General features: G+C 33.6%; 1 protein-coding gene across 1 annotated transcript in view; it reads right to left on the bottom strand.

Annotated features, from left to right (window-relative positions):
- The window catches only part of LOC114324501 (connectin-like), a 1593699-nt gene that overhangs the window by 177922 nt on the left and 1404935 nt on the right, over window positions 1–10842 (bottom strand). The window lies entirely within an intron of this gene.

Genomic DNA, 10842 nt, shown 5'->3' on the forward strand with positions numbered 1-10842 from the left:
TCGAGTGCAATTTGTTGCGATTATTTCATGAATAAAACTGTTCAAAACCAAAATTTTATGGTAATTTATTTATGTAAGTACCATTAAACATACAGTTTTTATAAATATTTGACGATTGAAAGTCATCACTTTTATAATTTTTAAAACATTAATTGTCATTAATGTCACTGAATGTATTTTTTCGTAGCAACGAAGGGCATCTGACGTAATATACTTAACGACGGAAGATTATCAAAAATTATCGATTTAATTCAGATTTCTGTAGCTTTCTATTGGTCAGAATCTCCTATAAATGAAATATTCACTGTTATTTTGACAAACCTACGTCAGATTTTCTCTTATCTGTTCTGTTATCTATATCGATATCTGTTCAGTGCAGTAGTGTATTATTTTAGGAATTCGTTATTTCATAGAAAAGAAGTGTTTATTTATTGGTCATTTATTATAATTTTGTGTAATCGGACTAAGTTGTTGGCCTATTTAAAAAAATAGATTATTGTTAATTGTGAGTTTTAGTTATATGTAGGTAGGTAAGTATATTTCGACACCCCCATCGAACAAGGTTGTAACTCAAGTTACATCTATTTTCAGATTTCAACACAGGCGAATTCAGCACGCAAATTGCGCACACGTCAATATAAACGACATAGTTTAATTCTCAATATTTTGGCTAATACTCCATTGAAAAAAGTTGTATTTTAACTTACGTGTGCCATTTTAGCGTGAAACACTGGATACTCCCTATGTTAAATATTTACTTCCTTTATACTTGACGATTAACAAGGTTGCTAAATGAGTTACAACTTTGTTGCACGTATGTTTAATTTATTAAGTATTTAAACATATGGTGTATCTCATAAATCAATTTATCGAAATGAAAATAAAAAAAGGATTTAAAGACTTTTTTCCATTTTGATAGTTGCGGTGGACAAAATAAATATAGAATAGTTTTTGCTACATACTTCTATATGTATAGTGAAACAGTGTAATATTAAAATTACACATGTATTTTTCGAAATAGAACATTCACAAAACGAGGGTGATTCAATGCATGCCTTTATAGAAAAACGGAAAAACATTAAGTCATATATGCTCCAGACCAATGGATAACCATGATACGATATGCCAAAGCATCAGGCAAGCCTAAATCCGTAACTGAATTAAATTAGAACCAAATTCTAAATTTTAACGTATTTAAGGACACACATGGTAATTTGGATGTAGATATTAATAGTAAAAGACTAAAGTAATCAAGTAAAATGGTCTAGAATTAAATATTTACAGATACGCAATAAAAATGAAAAATATTTGAGATATTTTATACCATGATTTTTTCGTAGCTATAGAATATTATTCTTATTGTAAAATTTATAATTTCCAATTAAAATTTTGAAAACTGTTAGTTGATATTTTGTTTAATTATCCCTTAAAAACTCATTTTCTCCTACCTATACTGCAAATAATTCAAAACTTACAACCTTTTAATAGTTAAACGGGAAAAATAATTAACACAGAGAGTGTAAAATGGTTGTTAGGCGACTTACAACCGTTTTCTACGAATACTCATGTTTAATCTTAAGGTTGTATCTCAATTAAACTCAAGATTTTCAATAGTTATTAAAATTACAAAACATACATCTCACAGTAATCCCTTATTATGATATAAATATCATATCACATTAGTGTAAAAGAGTCTAATTATTTCTCTACAAATTTTTAAAAGGTCATGTTTTCGTTTTTTGCCTCTCCGGTAAAATCGCTTAAACTGAGTTACAACTTTGTTCGATGGGGGTGTCGATTTTACGTAAGAATATTTCGAAGTCTAATGCGAGTATATAAAGTTTTAGGAGGATTTTTAATTCTAAAGATAATATTATCAATAGTTTAACAAAATGGGAAAAGTAAATTGAAAGTTCTATTTAAAAAAGGTTTGAAACTAGTTAGAGTGCTTTTGGCGCTCTATGAACTACATAAAATAAGACGGCTCTTGTTTCGCTTCACAACGAAATGATTATTTATTATTATTATTTACTGTTGCCCAAGTTTCGCAGAACTTTCTAAAAAGGGTATGATACTATCTCCCGAAGTTATATTGATGACGCGCTACTGTATGCTCTTAATAGTATTATAAACAAAAATATGGGAGAAGACCACAAAAAATTAAGAAGTGGATGTTAAAAGATGAGATCGAAGGTCTATTCAGGGCAAAACTAGTAGAAAAATGTGTTTGAACATGAAACGAAGCCCTAATACAATTTAGAGGAAGATGTCCAGCATCATCAAGAAAGGATAAAGAGTCTTGGTGGTGGTCAAACTAAGTGCAAGAAAAACAAAAGACAAAAGAAAGCTAAATAGAAAATGTCATGAAAATAGGTCAGGCACAGATCTTGTGACTGATAGTTCTTTTAGGACAACAGACACAATAAAACACAGGTTAGAATAAAATAAATATATTGAGGATATCGATACAGTTTAAAATTAAAAATATCAAAATAAAATATAATTCTATCTTCGACCCGATCCGGAGAAGGCTCCCTTGGCGGATGTCTGCAAAAGAAAAATAAAATTGTATTTATTACTATCACAAGAAAATGCAATTAATGGAACACAGTAAACAAGTACGCACAAAGTTGCACCTCCTTACACTTTATTCCAGTGTAAGCACAAACACTCCCACAATAAAAATATTAACCCGGGAGCAGTCACGCTCACTTCTGTCACACGGATAGTCGCGCGTGAGAAAAAATCTTACAATACAAATTCAAATATGAATTTAAAACAAACTTCTATTTTATAATATTTTTATTTACTTATGTTAAAAATACCTATTTCTAACAATTTTAAAACTAATTGGTTCTCACCAGAGCAATAAATTCCACAAAAAAAAAATAAAAAAAAATTCCACGCATTACTATCATCCTCCTCGAGGCACTTAAGAGTGGAAAGCAATGTTGCAAAATTTTTCATTAAGTTATCACGAAAAATGATAAAATGTGAGATCTTTTCTCACGGTGCGACTATTCCCGGGTTAACAACTATACAGACACCCATACAACTCCGAATCGGAGCTGGCGGTAGCCGTTCAGTCCACGGCTACACGGATCCTGTTCAATTACGATTTCCTCACTACAGAGTTCCACCACTCAGGTTGGCCTACCTGTTCACTACACTGGTTAGCGAGCGAGTCTAGAGCTTTATCGTCGTAAGACTGATTATTTCCCTATATGCCAGAGTTGCCAGATGCGATTTTCTAAATCCCCCACTTTTAAACTGAAATTCCCCCAAATTTAAGCTCAAATACCCCAAATTTAAATTTTTGCCGCCACGACTGGTTTCTGACTGATGCGCATGCCCAGTTCGTAGAATTCAAAATTCAAATGTTAATATGATGTCAATTGTCAATGTCATTTCAGGTCTCAGGGAAGGGATTGTTTGTTGTTTTGTTTTGATTTTAATATATTTTTATAATTTGATTAATAACAATAATATTGTTAACATTATATTGATATCAAACTAGCTGATTACCATAATCAGCTACTGAATAAAGATACCTTTCTACACTGGTTTGAAGAGTAGTTATTAAAGTACGAATTTAAGCTCTATAATTATATTATATGGACAATGCTTCACACCATAGCAGCTTGATACATTAAAGACCGCGTCTCACCATCAAATAATTTGATCAAACAGTTTGAGCAAACTCCGGAAGTACGTCAAAGTGATGTCACAATTGCATTTTTTTTTGAAATTCTAAAAATCTGTGCTCTCACTATCAGTCTAGTTTGATCAAATTTTTTGTATTGAGTTGTCTAACTTGTTTGTACTTTATTTAAAATTAAAATTTTTCATTATTATCCACAATGAACACTCAGGATGTGACGTCACTAACTGTCACTTTAGTTTGCTCAAACCCAGTTTGATCAAATTATTTGATGGTGGGACGCGGCCTTTACATTATAAAGCTCAAAAACAGGAATTGAATGGTTAGTTACAAAAAACATAAATTTTTCAGTTAATATATTTAAATATGAACCCTCGGAAATAATTTAAATAGTAAGTGTTTTACATGCATGGCATGGTTAATAAGTCGGTTCGCTAAACTCAGCCACAACTGGCAAAAACAAAAAAATTACCTACTAAAATCACTAGCCAGTTCTGTATGAGTTTAGCGAACAGACTTTTACTGTTCTATGATTTACACATGATGAGCGAGCAGGGTGCTTATTTCTAAAAAAGAAAATTTCTATTTTCATTTATATGTACATTTTACACCATCATTTCATTTTATATCTTATTAGCCATGCCATGCATGTAAAACGTAGAGGTAGACCAATCCACGATTTTTAAATTTTAGTAGTCAAATGTATAGAGTACAGTAAACCAAAATTATACAATTTATCAACAGAGGGGGCTAAAATAATTCATAGGTTCCATAATCTTCGATTATATGAGAGTACAATAATGTGCAGTTCTATTCTAATGCTCTATGTACATTCACAAATTTAATTGACCATGACCCCCTAAAATCCCCCACAAATTTTTTTTACCCCCAAAAAATCCCCCAGCCATTACAGCTTAAAAAAATTCCCCCAGACGCTTTCAAATTACCTCAAAAATGGGGGGAAATACCCCAATCTGGCAACTCTGCTATATGCTCTCGGCTGCCCTACTTGGATGCCTCGGAGTGAAGGGAATTGAGTCGGGTTGCGCTGTTATAGAAACGTGTTCGGTCCTCTGCTGACTAGCTGGTCAAGAACGCCGGATGGCCAGCACATCGTTACATTCTTGAAAACTATGCGGTACGGCTACTACTCGCATCCGTGCACAGACTTTATGAAAGAAAAAGAACAAGAATATTGTTCTGAAGCTGCTTTCTTTTTCTATACTTTATTATTAGTATGATAAAATTGATTCAAATAATGGCATAACCCAGACATCCAAAGTGAAAGTTATCCTCCAACACTAAATTGTTCTATATGGTCCACATAATGTTCAGAAAAAAGTCACACCGTTTTAAGCGTCTGGTTTGTGGGGGAGAGGTGGGAGAAATCGGTAAATTCGTAGTTTTTTAGGTTTTTCGTCAATATTTCTAAAACTATGCGGTTTAGCATGAACAACTTTCTATACAAAAATGTTCTACATTAAATTTGAAATAAAAAAGGTCCTACGCATAATCCTTCTAAAATGAACGGTTCCAAAGTTACGGAGGTAGTATAGTGTAATTGGTCCAAAAAAACGCCCAACCCAGACATCCAAAGTAAAAGGTTTCCTTCAGTAAAAAGTTACATAATTTTGACCGTCCAGCTTAGGGGGGGGGGCGGTGGGGTAGATGGGAGAGAAGTCGATAAATTAGTAGTTTTTTTTACGTTTTTCGTCAATAGTTCTAAAATTATGCTTCACCGTAAACAGTGTTCTATACAAAAATTTTCTACATAGAATTTAAAACAAAAAAGGTCCTACACATAATTGTTATAAAATCAACGGTTCCAGAGTTACGGAGGGTGAAAAGTGGAGGTTTTCGATACTTTTTACATTATTTGGACAATTGATCATGATTTTGGGTGGTAAGTGGTGAGGTTGAGGTGTCTTCAAGGGCTTCTCACTAAAATACCATCGGCCACTGAAATAGCAAATTTTATTTACAAAAAAATTTCTTTCATCAGTAATAATATTATAAATTGCCCAAAAAATATAAAAATTATCGAAAACCTCCACCTTTCACTCTCCGTAACTCTGGAACCGTTGATTTTATAACAATTATGTATTAGACCTTTTTTGTTTTAACCCGGCACCGGCCACGTGGGGTGCTACCAGCACCCCATAACACATTTTTATCAAATATTTGGTATTTCAAGTTTGGTAACCGATCTGTGCGTCATAGTAGCTTTCTATAATATTATATAGCATATATGTATTAGTGTTTGAAGTGGTAATTTAGTGTCATTCTGAACTTATAGGTCTAAAGTCGAAGTGGTGTGTCATCATCTGGCACTTTAAGTTTTAAATTTTTTTTGTATTTTTGATAAACAGGTCAAATTTACATTTTTTATTGAAATAACTGATTTAAATTATTAATATTGACTCTATACTCACTAAATCTTAATTTTTTTAGATATTTTACTTAACTTCATTTATTATGGCTTGGTACTTTCTAATTTGCTTATAACACCTTTTTCATTTTATTTTTTAAATTTTATAACATATTAGTGGCTAATAAGTTAATAAAACATGTTTATTTATATTCTTGTGTTACTCAACGCATTATTTTGTTTTTTAAACAAGTAGATCCCAGAACATTTTTAAGGGGTGCTGTGAGCACCCCACGTGGCAGTTGGCGCCTTGCAAAGCCACGTGGCAGGTACCGGGTTAAATTTTATTTAGAAAATTTGAGTATATAACATAATTTACGCTAAAGCATAGCTTTAGAAATATTGACAAAAAACGTAAAACAACTACTAATTTACCGACTTCTCCCCCATCTCCTTCCCAAACCGGACGCTCAAATTGGTGTAACTTTTTACTGAACAATATGTGGACCACATAGAACAATTCTGTTCTGGAAAAAAACTTTTACTTTGGATGTCTGGGTTAGGCCTTTTTTGGACCAATTATAATATTTTATCTCCGTAACTTTGAAACCGTTTATTTTAGAAAGATTATGCATAGGGCCTTTTTTATTTCAAATTTTATGTAAAATATTTTTGTATAGAAGGTTGTTCATGCTAAAGAGCATATTTTTAGAAATATTGACGAAAACGTAAAAAACTACGAATTTACCGATTTCTCCCTCCTAAACCCGACGCTCAAAATGGTCTGACTTTTTTCTGAACATTATGACGACCATATAGAACAATGTGGTGTTGGAGGATAACTTTCACTTTGGATGTCTGGGTTTGGGTCTAGTTATACCATACTATAGGTTTATTCTTCTAAACCTGACAATCGAAACAGATCCAGTTATAAGATTAAAAGACCGTCCGCACATGGGGCGACGCTCGAACTACTCGACTCGATTCCAGTCGCGTAGGTCTCTCCCTGCCAGTCAAGTTCCTTCGTTGTGGCATTGAGCTTCGTACACGGAGCGTTTAGGATTGCAAATCTTCTCGTCTTGTACGACTGTCGTCCCTTGCGATCCGTAGTGCACGAGAAAGTTCGAGTGAGACGCACGTTTCCAGTCATATAGGTATTTTATTTTATTTGTTTTCTTCTTCTTTGTTGTTTTTTGCGCTTAATTAAATTTTAGTTTTATTTAAAAACCGGTGAATGTTATGTTCGTTGATTGTAGTACTACCTACTATCTTTGTGGAAATATATTGTTTGTAATATAAAATTCTGAAAACATTGAACTTTTGTTTCTAGGTGTTTATTATAAAATTCGTTGGGGAAGTAGAAAAATACCCTAAATTGTATAATGCTTATTGTATACAAATTATACTAAAAATGTAACAATACCGTACTTTTTACAGATCGAAATAGTCGTTTTGGTTATTATATAAAAAATGCGTTCTTCCTAGTTGGAACATGTGAGCAAACTGAATCGACAAGTGTGCGGAGAGCAATCGCTTGTGCCGCAGGGTTCGTACAAGACGAGCAAGATGCGCGAACTTAGAGACGTGTCTTCGATTGACCCATGTGCGGACGGCCTAAGTGCGGACGACCAAGTTAAACGATAAAACTACTCTATTGACAAATTCTTTCAAAAAAAATCGCATCAAAAAATTTAACAACGCTCTTTTGAAAACAACTACACCATATAAAATAAATGTGCTTCTAGATCTAACCTCCTATTTAATATCAGCGTGTTTATGAAGCTAACCCTATAAAAAATATCCCATTTGAACTCAAGTGCAGCATATAAACTTCCAGAGTAAGACACAGAAAATAAAATCACATGTCTTGCTGCTAGAAACTTTCTGGCATATGCTTTTCGGGTCGACTGCTGTCTTACCCTGCGTCGCCTGCTTCCGTTTTCGAAATATGACACAAAGATATACGTGGCCACAAGAGTCTGCCGTCTATTCATAACTTTATGCATAATTTTGGAAACTGTGTTGTAATATGTCGCTCAAAATAACTATAGCCCGTATTTCTTAGTAGGAACTTGTTTGGAGAAACAATTACAGCTGTTGAAATATGCTAATTGAGCAGAAGATTGTTTGTAATTAGTAAAGTAATAAAAAGTAGAAGTTGCATCAATCCTACAGCTACTAGCTTATGAATGTAATAAGTTTATGTTTTATACCAGGTCATAAAATCTCGTAGTGAAACAAGCTAATAGACCTTTTCAACGAAAACTTTTCGTTTATAAATTTGCAAAAGTCTGTGTGTTATTGCGTTGCCGCTCCTGCAATACTTAGAGCAGGTGTATCGATCGACTCTTATGTAGTTTTGCCTTCTGAATCCAAATCTGAAAACGGCATTTCGATATATCTAACCGTCTTCGAGATAATCGACCTCAAAGTCTAAAATGTGACGTCACAATCCGGTTATCTCTTACAGACGCACTAAACCTCAGCTCAAATGGTTGATTAGGAAGTAGGCTACTTTTTATTTAATCTCGATTTGCCAAGCAAAGGTTATTTACATTTGAGTGTGACACTTCGTGAATGTCAAACTAAATTTTAAATTAAGTATTAATAAACCATCAATGACATTTGATAGTGAATTTAATTATTATATAAAATAAATAAGATGTTCAAAAATAAAATTTGAGTATAAATATTTTAAAAGCAATAATTTATTAACAGTTTTAAAAAGGTTTATACCAGTATAAATACGGCCTCCCCTTTATGATAAATGGACTGTTCCATTTGCTATAAAATTAAAATATTATGTATACCTAGTCCTTCCCCAAACTCGACACAACTGGCTAGTGATTGTAGAAGGTAATTTTTTTGTTTTTTGAGAATTTTGCCGAAATTGGCAAAATTACTAATTATTTAGTAATAATTTGAAAGCAAGAAAATCGAAAAATTTCAGCTTTTTCCGCTTTTTTGCTCAAATCTAGAAAACTATTAACTTTTAGTAAATGGTCTGTTAACAGAAATTAAAGTACTTAAAATTATCTACAAATATCACTATTTACTTTTTTTTTCAGACGAACCGTTCGGTCTAAAGTGCAAGTTGAAAATTGCCAGTGTTTAACGGTCTCGGCAAAACCCACTTTTTACATTCCAAAACTTTAGTTTTTATTAGAATGCTGTCATTTGATAAATTTCTTCTAGTTTTCTGTACAAATAATAAATGTTAGTTCATAATATTTTATAAATATGGTATGTCTCTTCTCACAGCTTCCATGAATCCATTCCATCCTAAAATACCGAGAATGTCTGCTTTTCCCTTAGAGCCACAGAAGATCAGGCAGAGATGGAGTCACAGTTTGAGTTGATGTGAACATTCCCTTTGGATCTTGATTTCTGATAAACGTTGAGGTTTTGTCCTTTCAAAATGTATTAGTTGAACAGCTCTCTGACTTCCATAATCCTCAGATGCGGGTTTAGTTTTTAGCCGAGGAATGGATTGGTTAGGAGCTATTGCATGTCTTGGTGCAATACAAGAAATACCACCCAGGACGTAAAAAGTGTGGTATCCTTCGATTTTATGTACGTTAACCCCATTCTGTCTCAACGCTGCATATATATGTTTTTGAAAAAGTGGGTCTGTATTCCCAGCCGCCGTATATATACGTTCAAGGTGTTATGGTCTCAATTTACCAAAGCCAAAAATATGCCAAAAAAATTTACATTGGCGTCCCAATGCCGCAGAAATATGTCCGAAAATGTTAGATTATTGTTCCCAAAGCCTCAAAATGTTGGCACCTAAGACAGGTCATGAGGACCCCTTGCCGTATATATTTGTTCAAATATTTTAGATATATGCTATATTGTAGCACTGGTGGCAACGCTTATAGGTAGCTGCTAGAAGGTGAAGCGTTTGTAGCCACAGAAAAGACCAGAAAAAAAGAAGCGAATCGAGATACATGTGTGCAAGATGCGGAGTCGGCCTTTGCGTAGTGTCATGTTTTGAGGAGTACCACACAAAAGAAAACTTTTAATGTTAATTTACATTACATTATTACTGTGATGAGTACTTTTGAAAGAAAACGTTTAAGTTGGTTAAAAAAAACTCATTAAAAAACATGTTTTGGTCATTTATTTGTTTATTTATATGCGACGTATATATTTAAGGCAATGGAACTCTAAGCATGAAAAAACCTTTCGGATTGAGGGACCAGCATGCAAATTAAGGCCTGGCATAGAAAGGGTTAAAATCAGCGTTTTCGTACACCTGTTGTGTAAAGCACGGCTGGTCAATTTTGTGCGGATCGCCTGCGATTGCTGACACTTTCAGATAAGCAACGCGCTTACGCAAAGTCTTGTAGCGGCAGTAAGGCCCAAATAGTTGGTCTCACAATTCCTTACAGGGTTGGCTGTTTTCTCTACAAAAAGTACGGCTCAAGAAAATAGGTTGATGTTGTTTCCTCTTTGGGGTTTTGTTCATCCTATACAGAAGCTGTTCGCCTGAGGTTTATGGAAGTCAGGGAGCTCTTTAACTAATTCATTTTAAAAGGACAAAACCTCAAGGTTTATCAGAAATCAAGATATTTAACAGATCCGAAGGAAATGTTCACACCAACTGAAACTGTGACTCCATCTGTGTCTGATCTTCTGTGGCTCTAAGGGAAAAGCAGAGACATTCCGGCCTCTTAGGACTAACCCGACCTATGAACTAACATTTATTATTTGTACAGAAAACTAGGAGAAATTTTTATCAAATGACAGCATTCTAATGAAAACTAAAGTTTTGGAATGTAAAAAGTGAGTTTTGCCGAGACCGTTAAAA

This window comes from Diabrotica virgifera, chromosome 3, assembly GCF_917563875.1.
Source record: "Diabrotica virgifera virgifera chromosome 3, PGI_DIABVI_V3a".
Lineage (NCBI taxonomy): Eukaryota > Metazoa > Arthropoda > Insecta > Coleoptera > Chrysomelidae > Diabrotica > Diabrotica virgifera.